Source organism: Oryctolagus cuniculus, chromosome 21 (assembly GCF_051225735.1).
Source record: "Oryctolagus cuniculus isolate XC-2025 breed Fujian yellow rabbit chromosome 21, ASM5122573v1, whole genome shotgun sequence".
In the NCBI taxonomy this organism is placed as follows: domain Eukaryota; kingdom Metazoa; phylum Chordata; class Mammalia; order Lagomorpha; family Leporidae; genus Oryctolagus; species Oryctolagus cuniculus.
In genome coordinates this window covers 22,421,432-22,437,500 of record NC_142887.1, presented here as the reverse complement: position 1 = coordinate 22,437,500, position 16,069 = coordinate 22,421,432, and the positions used below count along the sequence as shown (strand labels likewise).

Below are 16,069 nucleotides of genomic sequence, written 5' to 3'. Positions count from 1 at the left end.
AATGTCCAGCAATTTACAGATTCAATGTGATACCAATAAAAACACCAAGCATTCTTCTCAGATACCTAAAAAAAAAAATGCTGAAATTCAATTGGAAACACAGGGCAACCCGAATAGCTATAGCAGTCTTATATAACAAAAACAAAGCTGGAGGCATTACAATACCAGATTTCAAGACATACTACAGAGCAGTTATAATCAAAACAACCTGGTACTGGTGCTAAAACAGAGCACTGGAACAGAATAGAAAGGCCAGGAATTAGTGCATCCATCTACAACCAACTTATCTTTGACAAAGGAGCTAAAATCAATCCCTGGAGCAAGGACAGTCTCTCCAACAAGTGATGCTGAGCAAACTGGATCTCCCCATGCAGAAGCAAGACCCCTACCTTACACAAAAACCCACTCAAAATGGATTAAAGACCTAAATCTATGATCTGATACCATCAAATTATTAGAGAACATCAGGGAAACCCTGCAAGACATTGGCATAGGCAAAGACTTCTTGCTAAAGACCCCAGAGCCACAGGCAATCAAAGCCAAAAATGACAAATGGGATTACATCAAATTGAGAAGCGTCTGTACTGCAAAAGAAACACTCAGGAAAGTAAAGAGGCAGCTGACAGAATGGAAGAAATGATTTGCAAACTATGTAACTGATAAAGGATTAATAACCAGAATATATAAAGAGATCAAGAAACTCAACAAAACGACAACCCAGCTAAAAAATGAGCCAAGGACTTAGGCATTTTTCAAAAGAGGAAATCCAAATGGCCAACAGACACATGAAAAAATGCTCAGGATCACTAGCTGTCAGGGAAATGCAAATCAAAGCCATGGTGAGGTTTTACCTCACCCCAGTTAGAATGGCTCTCATATAGTAATCAATAAATGCTGGTGAGGATGTGGAGAGAAAGGTACCCTAATCTACTGTTGGTGGGACTGTAAGCTGGTACAGCTACTGTGGACAACAGTATGTAGACACCTCAGAAATCTGAATATAGACCTACCATACGACCCAGCCATCCCACTCCTGGGAATTTACCCTAGGGAAATGAAGGCGTTCTCTGCACCCCCATGTTTATTGCAGCTCAGTTCACAATAGTTAAGATATGGAATCAACCCAAATGCCCGTCAACTGAAGACTGGATAAAGAAATTATGGGATATGTATACAATGAATACTACACAGCAATTAAAAACAAAAGTGAAATCTGGTCATTTCCAACAAAATGGTTGAATCTGGAAAGCATCATACTTAGTGAAATAAGCCAGTCCCAAAGAGACGAATACCATCTGTTCTCTCTGACCTGTGGTAATAGAGCACCTAACAGGCAGTCTGTAGAAGGGAAATTAACACTTTGAGAAGCAGTGACTTTGAACAGCCCTCGTCTTGACAGTTGAGCAACAGTTGTGTTTTTCCCCCATACTATTTGTTGAACTCTTAACAGACTTAATCGTATGTGTATAAAGTTAATTGAAAATAGATCTTAGTAAAAAATAAAATAAAAAACCTGGCCCTGGTTCTCATAGGAATTTGGAGAGTGAACCAGCAGATGGAAGATCTTGTCACTTTACCTTTCAAAATAAGTAAAATATCTTGGAAACAGAACACAAAGCAAGTAGTGGGCCACAGGCTGCTTTTTGCTCACTGATCAGCCTGTGACCCGTGACCTACCCTCCCCCACAACATGACACAGGGCAATATGTAGAAGGGAGTGGGTACAACACCAATCACGCTATGCAGCGGGCAGAGTCTGTGCACATGAAGAAAGGTGGTTTCTAAAACCCACAGTGATCTGCAAAAGCAAAATCATCACCCACTTCACTTCACGATGCCGAGAGCTACTGTTGTAGTCCATGATAGGAACAAAAAGGTAGGGGCTGGCGCAGCACGTAGTAGGCTAAGCCTCTGCCTGTGGTGCCGGCATCCCATACGGGCACCAGGTTGAGTCCCGGCTGCTCCTCTTCCACTCACAGCTTCCCGCTAATGGCTTGAGGAAGCAGTAGAAGATGGCCCAAGTGCTTGGGCCCCTGCACCCACATGGGAGACCCAGAGGAAGCTCCTGGCTCCAGATTGGCTCAGCTCTGGAAGACGGAAGACCTCTCTGTCTCTCTCTCTGTCTTTCAAATAAATAAACTTTAAAAAGAAACTTCTAAAAAACAAAAAAACCAAAAAGTGGCATAGCAGACAGAATGGCTGCTCCACTTCCGGGAAAACAAAAGATGGCCCAAGTATTTGGGCCTCTGTCACCCACATGGGAGACCCGAATGATGTTTCTGGATGCTGCCTTCAGCCTGGCTGAGCCCTGACAGCCATCTGGGGAGTGAACCAGCAGATGGAAGATCTCTTTCCACCTTTAATCCTGACTTTCAAATAAATCTTATAAAAAAGCAACAAAACAAAACAGCAGGAAGCGCAGCCCCTCGTAAGAGTTACCTTTCATTAAATCAGGTCAGAACACCTGGAACACACTCCTTAGTGAATTTCAAGGCTATGTTAATTAGCTTGACTGTGATACTTTTTTTTATTTTTTATTTTATTTTATTTTATTTTTTTGACAGGCAGAGTGGACAGTGAGAGAGAGAGAGACAGAGAGAAAGGTCTTCCTTTGCCGTTGGTTCACCCTCCAATGGCCGCCGCGGCTGGTGCACTGCAGCCGGCGCACCGCGCTGATCCGAAGCCAGGAGCCAGGTACTTCTCCTGGTCTCCCATGGCGTGCAGGGCCCAAGCACTTGGGCCATCCTCCACTGCACTCCCTGGTCACAGCAGAGAGCTGGCCTGGAAGAGGGGCAACTGGGACAGACTCCGGCGCCCCGACTGGGACTGGAATCGGTGTGCCGGCGCTGCAAGGCGGAGGATTAGCCTAGTGAGCTGCGGTGCCGGCTACATATACATATTCAAAGTATTATATCGGGGGTGGGTGGGATTTGGCCTGGTGGTTAAGATGCTATTTAAGATACCAGCATCCCACCGGAGTTCGAGGCCTGGCTCTGCTCCCGACCCCCAGCTTTCTGCTGCCACAGAGCCTGGGAGGCCAGGGTGAGGGCTCCGGTGACTGGGCTCTTCCGCCTGCACGGAGACTTGGACTGAGCTCAGCACTGGCAGGCATTTGGGGAACGAAGCAGAGGTTGAGAGTCCGCTCTCCACCTCTCAAATAAATAAGAAAATAAATAAGAGATAATTGTGGTGTTCTTTGGGATCAGTTATCAAGCAGCATGAAACTCAGGGGTGTGGAAGAAAGGAAATGAAGAGTCCAGAGCCAGTGCTGCCTGCTGCCCCTGGGTGCAGCCCGCTCTGTCGCCCCGCCCCGCCCTGGGCTCCCTCACCGCCCAACAGCACAGCTGGCCACGCCTCTCCCTGGCCTGGTGTGAGGATGAGAAGTTAGTGCCTGTTGCTTCTACAACACAAGTAGATCAAATGCCACGGCTTTGTTTGCTTTAGACCAATTAAGTTCTTCTCCGAGTTCTCGCCTCCATGAACAAACAGATGAGGTGGATCGCATCCGCGTGCTGCGGACTCTGAGGACTAATTTTGGAATCTTCCCAAGAACGGCAACGTCTCGACAACCGTGAAACACCTGTGAGTGGTGCATTTGAATCGCTATCGATCCTTCCTGCAAGCTTGAAATACTTTTAAGTGATACCTGGACCAATAGGATAGATCTGACACACGTGCATTTCAAACGTCTTAAGAAAGTTACTGCATACAAAACATTTAGGATAGGACCAAGAAGAGCCAGCCTGTAGTAAATGCTAATTGTTATTATGGCACACAGTCTGACACAGTAAGTTGGGGGTGGCTTACCCCACCCTACTCAGTGCTACCTGGAAGCAGGAATGACTCTCAGCTGACCCCCGAACCTACGCCCTGCTGACCACACGAATGCCAGCAGGCATGCTGAACTCACCAGAACAGTGAGCCTTCTAGAACCTTCTCAGGTTGGGGGACCACAGCATCAGTACCATCTGGGACCAAAATCCCGGCAGTCTCCCAGGCTGACAGGATCAGAATCTGCCTTCCCATAGCACCCCTGCACTGAAGGCAGAGAAATAGGGCTCTCAGCACCCATGTGTCTCTCCCTACGGGCCGAGTGCTGAACAAGGTTCACCTGCATGTGTCCCCAAACCTGTCCTTGCCTAGGACACTTGTTCTTGTAACTGAGTCAATTCAATATCAAAGAAGCCAATGGAGCATCCCTCAGTATGCCTTATGGCCCCTGGATTAGCTTCCATTGAATTAGGGAAGGGAGAAACTAAACGATTTATGATGAAACTGTAGAGGGATTCTACCGTCAATTGTTTAGTAAGCATCATTATGTTCTTGATGTAATAAAGGAGCCTGGGACCACAGACAGTTTATTATGGGCATAATTAAAGCAAGAACATGACCAACTTGGCCCTACATCCTAAAAGCTCCAAAGATGTGTAATAGACCAGAATAGTTCCAATACTTAAGATTTTATTTGAACATTTTTGGCTGATGTTAGAGACTGGTAGCTGTAAGGCCTCACTCAGCCTCTTTCTTCCTTATCCCACAGCTTCAGTTTTTATTTGAAAGGTGAGGGGAGACAGAGAGGGAGGGGGAAGAGACAGAGAGGGAGGGGGAAGAGACAGAGAGGGAGGGGGAAGAGACAGAGAGGGAGGGGGAAGAGACAGAGAGGGAGGGGGAAGAGACAGAGAGGGAGGGGGAAGAGACAGAGAGGGAGGGGGAGAGACAGGGAGGGAGAGGGAGAGAGAGAGGGAGAGGGAGAGACAGAGAGGGAGGGGGAGAGACAGAGAGGGAGGGGGAGAGACAGAGAGGGAGGGGGAGAGACAGAGAGGGAGGGGGAGACAGATCTTCCATCTGATGTTTCTCTCCCCACAAGTCCACAACAGCCGGGGCTGTGCCAGTCTGAAGCAAGGTGCCTGGAATCTCCATGGGTCTCTCGTGAGGGTCTAGAGACCCAACTACTTGAGCCATCACTGCTGCCTCCCAGGGCGGGCACCGGAAGGAAGCAGGAATCAGAAGCGGAACCAGGGCTTGGACCAGGCACTGACCTAGGATGTGGGGTCCCAAGCAGCATCTCAACCACTGTGCTGAGCCCCCAGCCCCATCCTCGCTGTTTTAAGCAGTGAGACAACGACTATATACACTGTACCTGATAGTTTGGTGCAGGCTCAGACTGGATAAAAACAGACCCCGGGGTGGGGCTGGGGGGCAGCAGCGCTGTGGCCTAGCAGGTAAAGCTGCCTCCTGCAGTTCTGGCATCCCATGTGGGCACCGGTTCGTGTCCCGGCTGCTCCACTTCCAATCCAGCTCTTTGCTATCGTCTGGGAAAACGGTCAAAGATGGCCCAAGTCCTTGGGCCCCTGCACCGGCATGGGAGATCCGGGAGAGGCTCCTGGTGTCGGATTGGTGCAGCTCCAACTGTTGTAACCAACTGGGGAGTGAACCAGAGGATGGAAAATCTGTCTCTCCTTCTCTGTGTAACCCTTTCAAGTAAACATTTTAAAAAGACTCAGGTTCTTTCTAAGGAGCAAGCCTCGTCATACAGGCTGAGTTACTAATGCCACTGATAACCAGGACAACAATGGCTACACTGACCATTCCGAGTGGGGTATGATCCCACCCAGGCCAGGGGGCCATGATAGAAATAAGGGCCAGGGACAAAGCACCTCCAGAGTCATCCCGAGACGCTTATGAACACCCTCAAGGCCCTTCCAGGATGGGGGACAATGAATGGGCCCAGTGTAGGGGCACAATCATTATTCCTCAGCTGGCCCAACACTGGCCCAGATTCCTGGCTTAGGGCTAAGCACCACGGCCAGTGAGGAGGCAGCATTGGGTGCAGCGATGGAGACACCAGTGGGGACATGCACATTCTCTATCCTAGCGCCGGGGTTTGAGCTCAGCTCCTCTCCCAACTCCACAGCTGCCAGAGGTGAGTCAAGAAGTTGGGTCCCCACCACTCACCCGGGGGATCCAGACTGAGTTGCTAAGCTTTGGACCCGCCCAGCTATGGCTGCTGGGGCATTGGATGGGAGACCTGGCAGGTGGAAGCTCTATCTGCCATGTGCGCCTATGTGTGCACATCTACTGTGTCCTACTCTGCATCTTTGCTTCTGCCCTGCCCCAACTCTGCATCTGTCTCTGCCTTTCTATTTTTTTTGAAAGCTCCCAACTTACAAATGAACCAATTGTGTGTGTATATAGGGCAAGTGCCTAAAAGAACATGAAGTATCCCTGTGTAGATGGAGACATTCACATTCTACACCACTTGTACTTTTGCTCTAAGTTCTATTAAATAGGTTCATGGAAGAATGGTATTTGGGATAAATAACTCATTTGGAAGAGGGTCTTTTTAGTCATTGTTTTACTTGCCTTGTTCAGAAACAGATCTAAAAGGCCCAGGGAAATAAGTGTGTTTTGTTCTTTTAGGCATTTGGGGACTTTGCACTTGGGGAAAAATAAAGGAGAAATGCAAAACTTCTTTCTCTACTTTGCATCAAAAGTCAAACAGAACAGGAGAGAGGATTTTAGGAGGTGTAGATAGAAGCTGTAATGAATGTAAATTGCCATGGAAATGCCCCCCCCCCAAAAAAAAAAAAAAGATAGTACACTGTCCAAAGTGAACTATAAACTTCTTGGAACAAGACAGCCACGTTCCGTTACCCCGAGGCCCGAGCACACCCTGGCGGGCCCCATACGAGGGAGTGTGCCGTTTCCACTCTCAACGTCCAGCAGCCCGGCGGTTTTCAGCCAGCAGCTCAGCTGAATGACAGTTTCAAAATCAAGGCCATTGTCCTCGAGAGTCCTTTTCATTTCAGGTGCAGATTAATTTTGGAGGCAGCCTGGCTGCCGCGCCCCCCCCCCCCCCCCACCAGCTCCTTCCCGTTGGTTAGTGAACAGCCGGTGTTGGTTTGGATAATGAGCCCTGGGCCGGGCCCTCAACAGGCTCTGCTGGGAAATCGCTCTTGAAATCGATTGCGGCACAATCCCGGGGCCCGGTGCCTGCCGCACACCAAGAGGCTCCTGCACACGCACTCGGTGGGTTTCAGAGCCAGACTGCAGAATTTCACCAACGCTCGGAGTTGAAACAGACATTCACAGGGCCCATTCATCTGGGACTCGAGTGTCCCCAAACAAGCAGGCGCTAGGACCTCCATCGTATTCTCCCAGCCTAAAATGCAGTCTTTTTGTCCGTTACACCCATGCATGTAATCAGCGATTGTTCCCATTGTAAATCCCAGATTCACCATCTGTATGCGCCAAAGGGCCGGGGGATGGTTAATACGCGGTCCCTATGGGATTAATCTGCAATTTCACACTAAATGATTTTTAAGTATAATTTGTTACAATGATACAACATTACCGTTTCTAAAACAAACAGCTGTGATGGTTACATTGTGATACAAAAGAAAGCCGAATTCCAACCAGTTTATGTCACTGGGCCTCACGGTTTACTTTAGAGGCAGATAGGGGGGAAAAAAAATCCCAGGCTAGGATCTAGGGAATGGGGCTCAGGAAGAAATCACCCTGCTTTTGGTCAGTGGGGCTCCTGGGTCTGAACTTGAGAAAAACCATGCAGTTCTTCGAGCTATTCTTTAAGCCCGGCAGGGTTGTTCGTCGTTTGCAGGATGAACTGCTTATAGCGACAAGATGGCATTCTGGTAAACATCAAACCATCGAAGTCTCTTGTGTCAGAGGAGCCCTTGAGATCAGTCTGTGATATGACAAAAAGCTGGCTTGAAGCTTGTCAAGAAATGATTCCTTTTCATGCCATTTTTAAATGTCTTGGTTTATAGCATCAACAATCTATTTGAATTTCACAACATAAGCATATACTTCAACAAGTTTGCAAAAAAATAGCATTGAAGGATAAGGCTGGCTGCAAACAATCTTACAATCCATATGTAGCCTTTTCATAACATGTTTTCATGAATTTTAAGTTCCTTCATGTTACCCAAGAGAATATACTTATTTGAAATCAAGACTAGCCAAAGCAAGAAGACTAAAAAGTTTAATATCTATTCGAGAGGCAGAGCTATAGAGAGGGAGAAACAGATCTTTACCCGATGGTTCACTCCCCAAAGGGTTACAACAGCCAGTGTTGGGCCAAGTCAAAACCAGGAGCTTCATCAGGGTCTCCCATGTGGGTGGCAGGGACCCAAAGACTTGGACTGTATTTCAATGCTTTTCCCAAGCTGTTCACAGGGAGCTGGGTTGGAAGGGGAGCAGCTGGGACACAAAATGGAACCCAAATGGGACACCGGCATGCAGAGGTGGCTTTACTCACTCTGCCAGCCCCAGAATATCAAAGTCTGACACTTTAATCTGCTTTACCAAGCAGGAAGCTGTAGCTGGGTGGCTCCAGCATGCTATATGGCACCGGTTTGAGTCTCGGCTGCTCTATTTCCAATCATGCTCCCTGCTAACATGCCTGAGAGGCAACTGAGGATTGCCCAAGTGCTTAGGCCCCTGCACCCACGTGGGAGACTGGGATGAAGATCCTGGCTCAGCTCCGATGGAACAAGTGGATGGAAGACCTTTCTCCGTCTCTGCCTGTCTGGAACTCTGCCTTTCAAATAAATAAATCTTAAAGAATGAAGTCATTCTGAGATTCAAACAAATCTGATGATCTTCCTGAGCTATTTTAGATAGGGTTTCAATGAGTCTTCATAGGGGTCACGTGGCCAAGGTGTTCCATCTGGGTACTCGGCAGGAACACTTGCTCAGCCTCCCCTTTTTACTGCGGTTCAGCCCATGAACTACAGGTGCGTCCTCTGTGGGGCCAGCCAGGGGAGCAGCCATTCCTGGAAGCTGGATTCTCCCTGGTGCAATCTAAGGTTCTAACCCAGGAACCATGAAAGTAGTAGCAAAAGAGCTGCTGTCAGAAACCAGCGGGCGCAGACAAGCAGAAGAAGGGGTTCTACATACAATCAGGTCGACAGGCAGGGTACACCAGGTCACATCCACTTCCTGTCCCTCATCTGGGGACACTAGCACCCCTCTCCCTGTATCACCAGGGCTTCAGAAACATGTACAAAGCACTTAGTGCATCCCTGGGTTAAGTATGTTGTTGGGAAAGGCCAGTTTGTCCTTGTCATTAGCTACTCACAATCCTGAGGTTTTGACACTCATACGCGAGTAAGTGAAACATCTTATGTTCGTCCTCTACTGTGAGAGAGACAGCAATGACCCATGAAAACCCGTTGAAAGACAAACAGCAAAGGGTAGGTTTGGGGGCTGGGCAATGAGCAATAGTGGGGCTTGTAGCAAACTGGAGGTCATGTGACTGGCATTCTAACCCAAGGCAACCGTGCTCAGCCCTAGCTGCTGACCACCTCCAGGGAATGTGGCCTACTGTGGCCAGTTTCTCAATGTTTGAAGAAACCTGAAAATCCCACCTTGGAGAATTTTAAAATTTTGGCATCTAATTCTTTTTTTTTTTTTTTAAAGAAAAGCTGCAGGGCCAGTGCTGTGGCATAGCAGATAAAGCCACTGCCTGTAGTGCTAATTCGAGTCCTGGCTGTGCCACTTCCAGTCCAGCTCCCTGCTCATGCACCTGGGAAAGCAGTGGAAGATGGCCCAAGTGCTTGGATCCTTGAACCCAAGTGGGAGAAGCTCCTGGCTTCCCAGCTCCAGCCATTGCAGCCATTTTTTTTTTTTGACAGGCAGAGTGGACAGTGAGAGAGAGAGACAGAGAGAAAGGTCTTCCTTTGCCGTTGGTTCACCCTCCAATGGCCGCCGCGGCCGGCGCGCTGCGGCCGGCGCAGCGCGCTGATCCGATGGCAGGAGCCAGGAGCCAGGTGCTTTTCCTGGTCTCCCATGGGGTGCAGGGCCCAAGCACCTGGGCCATCCTCCACTGCACTCCCTGGCCACAGCAGAGGGCTGGCCTGGAAGAGGGGCAACCGGGACAGAATCCGGCGCCCCAACCGGGACTAGAACCCGGTGTGCCGGCGCCGCTAGGCGGAGGATTAGCCTAGTGAGCCGCGGCGCCGGCCAGCCATTGCAGCCATTTAGTGAGTGAACCAGCAGAGGGAAGATCTCTCTCTTACTCTGACCCTCTAACTCTGCCTTTCAAATAACTAAATTGGTCTTTAAAAAGAAAGAAAAGCCTGCAAGCTAAGGTCTGTGTGTGGCTGAATGCAGATTGCTCAAGATCTGATAACATATGCTAGGAGGGGACGTGGGTCAGAGAGAGCAGCACAGGTCTGTCGGTGACGGAGACCCAGGCGCACTGTGCAGTTACACATAAGCTACTCCCCAACGGAGACCTAGAGGCTAGAACACCAGCCCTGCAGGAGATGAGAAAGTAACATGAGAGTCACAAAGTGGCTGGATTAAAGCCACCCCAGCACCGAGGGGCAACACCGCCTTTCCCCACCTGCAGATGGTGAATGGGGTTTCCTGAGGGAGAAGGAAAACAAAGGGCTTAGATGGGGTAAGGTTATGGATTCCGGGAAAAAGACAAGGAGCCTAGTTTTCCATGCATTAAACAGCATCACCTTGAATGAACAGAAGCTGAATTCTCCCAGGGTGCAGGAGAAGGCTGTGCAGGTCGTCACGGGAACTGTTTAGCAAATGCAGATTTTCCTGGCTTTAAAGGGTGAGATCCTTTCTTGGAGAGTATGGGGAAGAGGCGAGAGGAATACGAGATGACCTGGAAACGCAGCCCAGGTTTGGGGAGCAGCAAGTGCTGTGTGGAAGCGTCGCCCAGCCCTGGAAGATGCTTGCTCTTTTACAGACCGGCAAGCAAAGGTGCAGGGAGGATGGCCCAGGGACAGTCAGTGCCGAGACTTGAACCTGGGCTGCCTGGCAGCCGAGCCATCAGGAAGCCCACCCAGGTGCTGTCACCACGCTTAAGGATGTGCTGTGGGCAGGGAAGGAGCGACACTGGATCACTCTAATTCACATGGAATCATTGTGTTCAAATGGCACCAGTTATTCACTTTCCACAAATCAAATATGCCCAAAATTATGTCAAACAACCTGGTACATCTTGTGATGAACACAGATCTCTCGGAATGTCTCAGGGCCCACGGTTCATCAACTAGCAGCATAGCAGAGAAATTCAGTAAGAACAGCCAAGAGATGGCCCAAATCTTTAGAAAAATTGTTTTAAGCTGTAGATGCCTTATTTGTTTTATAGGCTTCAACTTAAGCCAGGGGTGGGTGTTTGGTACAGTGGTTGAGATACTAGTTTGGATGCCCACATCCTAGATCAGAAAAGCTGGGTTTGAGTGCCGGCTCCACTCCCGATTCCAGCTTCCTGCTCAAACACACCCTGAGGGGCAGCAGGTGATGGCTCAAGCACTTAGGCCCCTGCCACCCACATGGGAAACCTGGCTTTGGCCTGGCCCACCCTCAGCTGTAGGGGATATTTAGGGAGTGAACCAGGGGATGGAAGATGGAAGATCTCTCTTTATGCCTTTCAATTAAGTGAAAGCCAGTAAATAAGATTTTTTTTTTTTGACAGGCAAAATGGACAGTGAGAGAGAGACAAGGAGAAAGGTCTTCCTTTTGCTGTTGGTTCACCCTCCAGTGGCGCTGCGGCCGGCACACTGCACTGATCCGATGGCAGGAGCCAGGTGCTTATCCTGGTCTCCCGTGCGGGTGCAGGGCCCAAGGACTTGGGCCATTCTCCACTGCACTCCCGGGCCACGGCAGAGAGCTGGACTGGAAGAGGAGCAACAGGGACAGAATCCGACGCCCCAACTAGGACTAGAACCCGGTGTGCCAGCGCCGCAGGCAGAGGATTAGCCTGTTGAGCCGTGGCACTGGCCCAGTAAATAAGATTTTTAGCGGCGGCCATTGGAGGGTGAACCAACGGCAAAGGAAGACCTTTCTGTCTCTCTCTCTCACTGTCCACTCTGCCTGTCAAAAAAAAAAAAAAAAAAAAAAGGCAACTTTAAGCCCAATAGAATATCTAAAAAGTTTCAGTGTTGTCATCACCAAGAATATAGTTACAATAAATTGGTACAGCATTAAGTGTTTCCATGTTTGCACTCCCCTGTGTTTAGAGGTAGGTATTTGTTACAGCAGCGGAAATGGCATCCTGACAGTCAACACAAAATTTCCTCTGCACCTGCATGGACTTGGCCTCGAACTCTCAGGAGGAGACAGACCACCAGGGATGTCGGCGCTGGGGGTGGGGAGGCTCAATGATTTGCGGCTCCTCGCTCCCTCCACTCAGCAACAGCTGCGTAGGTGGTATTTTCTCTCTATCCTCAGAATTGATAAGCCGGCCCGGGGTCGCTCTGTTCACCAGTTTTCCCTTATACTGATGGAAATAAACCTGGAACCTACAACCTGGCCTTCTCCATTCTTCGTGGAGTTACAGAATCAAAGGCCTGTGGTTTCTATTCTTTGCCCCCCCCAAAAAAATTCTCAAAAGAAAGTCAATCGTCCAGAAGAAAAAACAATGAAACAACCGAAGCACCTGCGCCCAGGGTAGGTGAGGCACACCCTGTCCGCAGCTCAGTTTGTGCCCGCCTACCCTCCCGAGAACCAGATTGGGACAGTGCAGGGACCGCATCCACAGGGAGGCAGCAGGACGTCAACAGGACGCCGAGACCTTCTGGACTCCCTCTCTGGAAACGTCCAAGGGTTCAGCACCGTGCAGTAAATAAGACATAAAGCATTCATAAGCAGCAGTCCCTCCACACTCGCGCTCCCAAAGCGAACTCTAATCCACTTAGCAGCCACGCTAACGGCGGCAGAGAGATCCGGGCCTCCTCTTGGGAAGCGGCTTTTAAGCCTTGCGCTACAGCTTTGTGCTGCCTTGGAACCCAGGCTCAGAGACTGCTGGCACGAACCCCGACGAGAGACATGGGATAAACCTCCCATCGGAGTTTTTCTCCTAAGAAAACGTCGCCTCACTAGTTGATAGAAGTTGGCAAAAACAAGGGGGAAACGCCAGTCTCCAGCATGACTGCTATGGCTCAGACACAGCCCGGGGCCCCCCGGGGGTGTCCTAGCATCACCATTCCTCAAGCAAACTCTGGGTGCACCTGTTTCATAACCAACCCCTGCAGCTCACTGGACGGGGCCAGTGGCCAGGGTGGGAGACAGAGGAGTGATTACTTCTTGCTGCAAATTATGTATTCCTGACCTTCGTCCTCACCACTGGGAAATTAAAATCAGAGAAGAACCTGGGGACAAGGAGGAATAGTTACGAGCTGTAATGAGATGGAGCTACTTTGTGATTAAATCAAACATGCTCCCGACTTGCTAAATGAGTTCATATCCATGCTGACACTGCCCTTCCACTCCGCCTAGGAGAGATCGGCACCCCCAGCTGAGTCCGCGTCCGTTTGAAACTCACCATCAGTGTCACAGGCACCTGAGCTCTGAACAACCCAAACCTAGGACACCCAGGCCGGCCGGAGCATTTTCCACCTCAATAAAGCCCAAAGCCACAGTACCTGCGCATTTCTTCTCCTGCAAGATTTCCCGTTTGGGCAGAGGTCTGATGACTTGGGCTGACCCGGCGCCTTGTGGGAGTCTCACTGTCAGGGCATCTTAAATGCCTTCTCAAAGACTCGTGCTACAGGTGAGCAACTGATGAGGGTACTCAGTGGGAACAGGTGAACGCCACATTCTTCCCTTTTATAAGGAAACAAAAAGGACCAGAAAGTACTCACCTGGGCAGGTGCCCCAGCACACGTGATCACAGAAGCAGCAGAGACAAGGGTGACAAAATAAGGATTCCCCTCCCCCTCCCGCCAAGCTCTTTCCTGCCGTGGCTCTGCTGTCATTCAGGTGACACGCAGTGGAGACGCCCCCTATCTGTAGCAAAAGGGAAGACAGCATCGGTCTCAGGCGTTTCAGTGGCAACACTTGGCAGCAACCGCACCTGGAGCAAAGAAGGTCTCAATTCTTTAGGGAAATGGCCATGACTCCCGGACACAAGTGCCTGCAGAGAAACCAACTTCTCCTAGCAGGGGTGGGCACCCTTTCTTCTGCCAGGGACCCTTAGGGTATTGATTACACCGTTGGTGTTATCAACATCAAACATAGCCTGCTATACGTGCATTGGCTGCATTGTGGTTGCATGGGCAGGGCCAGAACAAACAATGGCCTGCGGGCTGTGAACTTTCTCCATCTTTTCCATCATGCGTAAATCTACTCTACAGAATTTACAGACTGCTGTGACAAGGGACTGAAAGTTCAATAGGTTATTTTGCTTGGTTGTTTTAAAGCAAGGCCTGTTCTTCATAAAATTAAATGTTAGTTTTTTTTAAAAAAAATTTATTTTTCTGAAAGTCAGAGTTACAGAGAGAGAGAGAGAGAGAGAGAGAGAGAGAGAGAGAGAGGTCTATCCATCTGATGGTTCACCCCCTAACTGGTTGCAACGGCTGGAGCTGTGCCGATCCGGAAACAGGAGCTTCTTCCAGGTCTCCCACGTGGGTGCAGGGGTCCAAGCACTTGGGCCATCTTCTATTGCTTTCCCAGGCCAGAGCAGAGAGCTGGATTGGAAATGGAGCAGCCAGGTCTCGAACCAGCACCCATATGGGATGCCGACACTGCAGCCCAGGATGTTAACCCGCTGCTCCACAGCGCCGGCCCCTTAAATGCTAGTTTTTAACTGGCCCATTTCTAGCTTCCGTACCTCTGCTTGCTTGATAATGGCCAAGGCCACTGGACTGTGGTTTCTCCTGTCTACTCCCAGCCGAGGACACAGGATAGCACAGGTGGCGTCAAGGTTACAAAAAGCCTGGCTAATTAGCCAACTGCTTCTCGCTTCTGTGTGCCTGCTTTCTGCTTGCACAAGCTCACATGCATAATCAAATGTCTGATAAAAGGTAGGTTCTGCCTTTACAAAGCCCCCAGCACTGCAGCTCGGGGCTGTCTTCCCTGGACTGCTCCGTGAGAGGGCAGTCGCCAGCTGGCTAATAAAGAACTCCTAATTTGACTTCAAAAGTCTCGCTGTGTTTTTCATCTGTGCGCCCCACAACACTGCATGGATGCTTTTGACTTTTTTTTTTTTTTTTTTTTTTGACAGGCAGAGTGGACAGTGAGAGAGAGAGAGACAGCGAGAAAGGTCTTCCTTTTGCCGTTGGTTCACCCTCCAATGGCCGCCGCGGCTGGCGCACCACGCTGATCCGAAGGCAGGAGCCAGGTGCTTCTCCTGGTCTCCCATGGGGTGCAGGGCCCAAGCACTTGGGCCATCCTCCACTGCACAGCCAGGCCACAGCAGAGAGCTGGCCTGGAAGAGGGGCAACCGGGACAGAATCCGGCCCCCCGACCGGGACTAGAACCCGGTGTGCCGGCGCTGCTAGGTGGAGGATTAGCCTAGTGAGCCGCGGCGCCGGCCTCCTTTGACTTTTTTTATGATTTATTTATTTATTTGCAAGGCAGAGTCACAGAGAGGGAGAGGTCTTCCATCTGCTGGTTCAGTCCCCAAATGGCTGCAACTGCTGAAGCTGGGCCCATCTGAAGCCAGCATCCTGGAGCTTCTTCTGGGTCTCCCACACGGGTGCAGGGGCCCAAGCACTTGGGCCATGTTCTGCTTCTTTCCCAGGCCATAGCAGAGAGCTGGATTGGAAGTGGAGCAGCCAGGACTTGAACCAGCGCCCACATGGGATGCTGGCACTGCAGGTGGCGGCTTTACCCGCTGCACCACAGCGCCGCCCGATGCCTTTGAGTTTAAAAGCTTTCCAGGATCCATCAACTGTCAAAAGAGAAACTTGACCCCCAACGCTCTGAAGGTACAAAACCAGACCTGAATGAAAATGACTGTTACTTCAAAAAGAGGTGCCAGTCACCCACGTGGACAATTTCAACCACGACGAACGCGGTGCAGCCCAGTGCTTGGAACACCTTTGCTTAAACGCAGCAGTAAATTTAAGTCCTGCAGGGACATTCCAAGCAACCACACTGCGGAAAACCACCTTTTTAAGCAGCCAAAAATCAAAACTTAAAGATCTACAGGTTGGGGTGAGGTGGAAAAGGGGAGTTTCACGACCACGACCATGAGCTGAACTAACACCTGCAAACTGCATTCTGGCCTCCGGGACCCCCCGCTGATCTGTTTACTCTTGGGAGGCACGTCCAGGGGCTGTGGGTCACATCTCACCTAAAT

The 16,069-nt window shown here is 50.0% G+C and overlaps 1 protein-coding gene across 2 annotated transcripts in view; it reads right to left on the bottom strand.

Annotated features, from left to right (window-relative positions):
- MYO1H (myosin IH) overlaps positions 1 to 13,584 on the bottom strand; it is a 115,945-nt gene extending 102,361 nt beyond the window's left edge. For both annotated transcript variants that reach the window (XM_089322894.1, XM_051835869.3), the window contains exon 1: positions 13,410 to 13,584. The gene's annotated coding sequence lies outside the window, so the exon portion shown is untranslated. The remainder of the gene's footprint in view (positions 1 to 13,409) is intronic.
- Between the last annotated feature and the right edge of the window lie 2,485 nt (positions 13,585 to 16,069).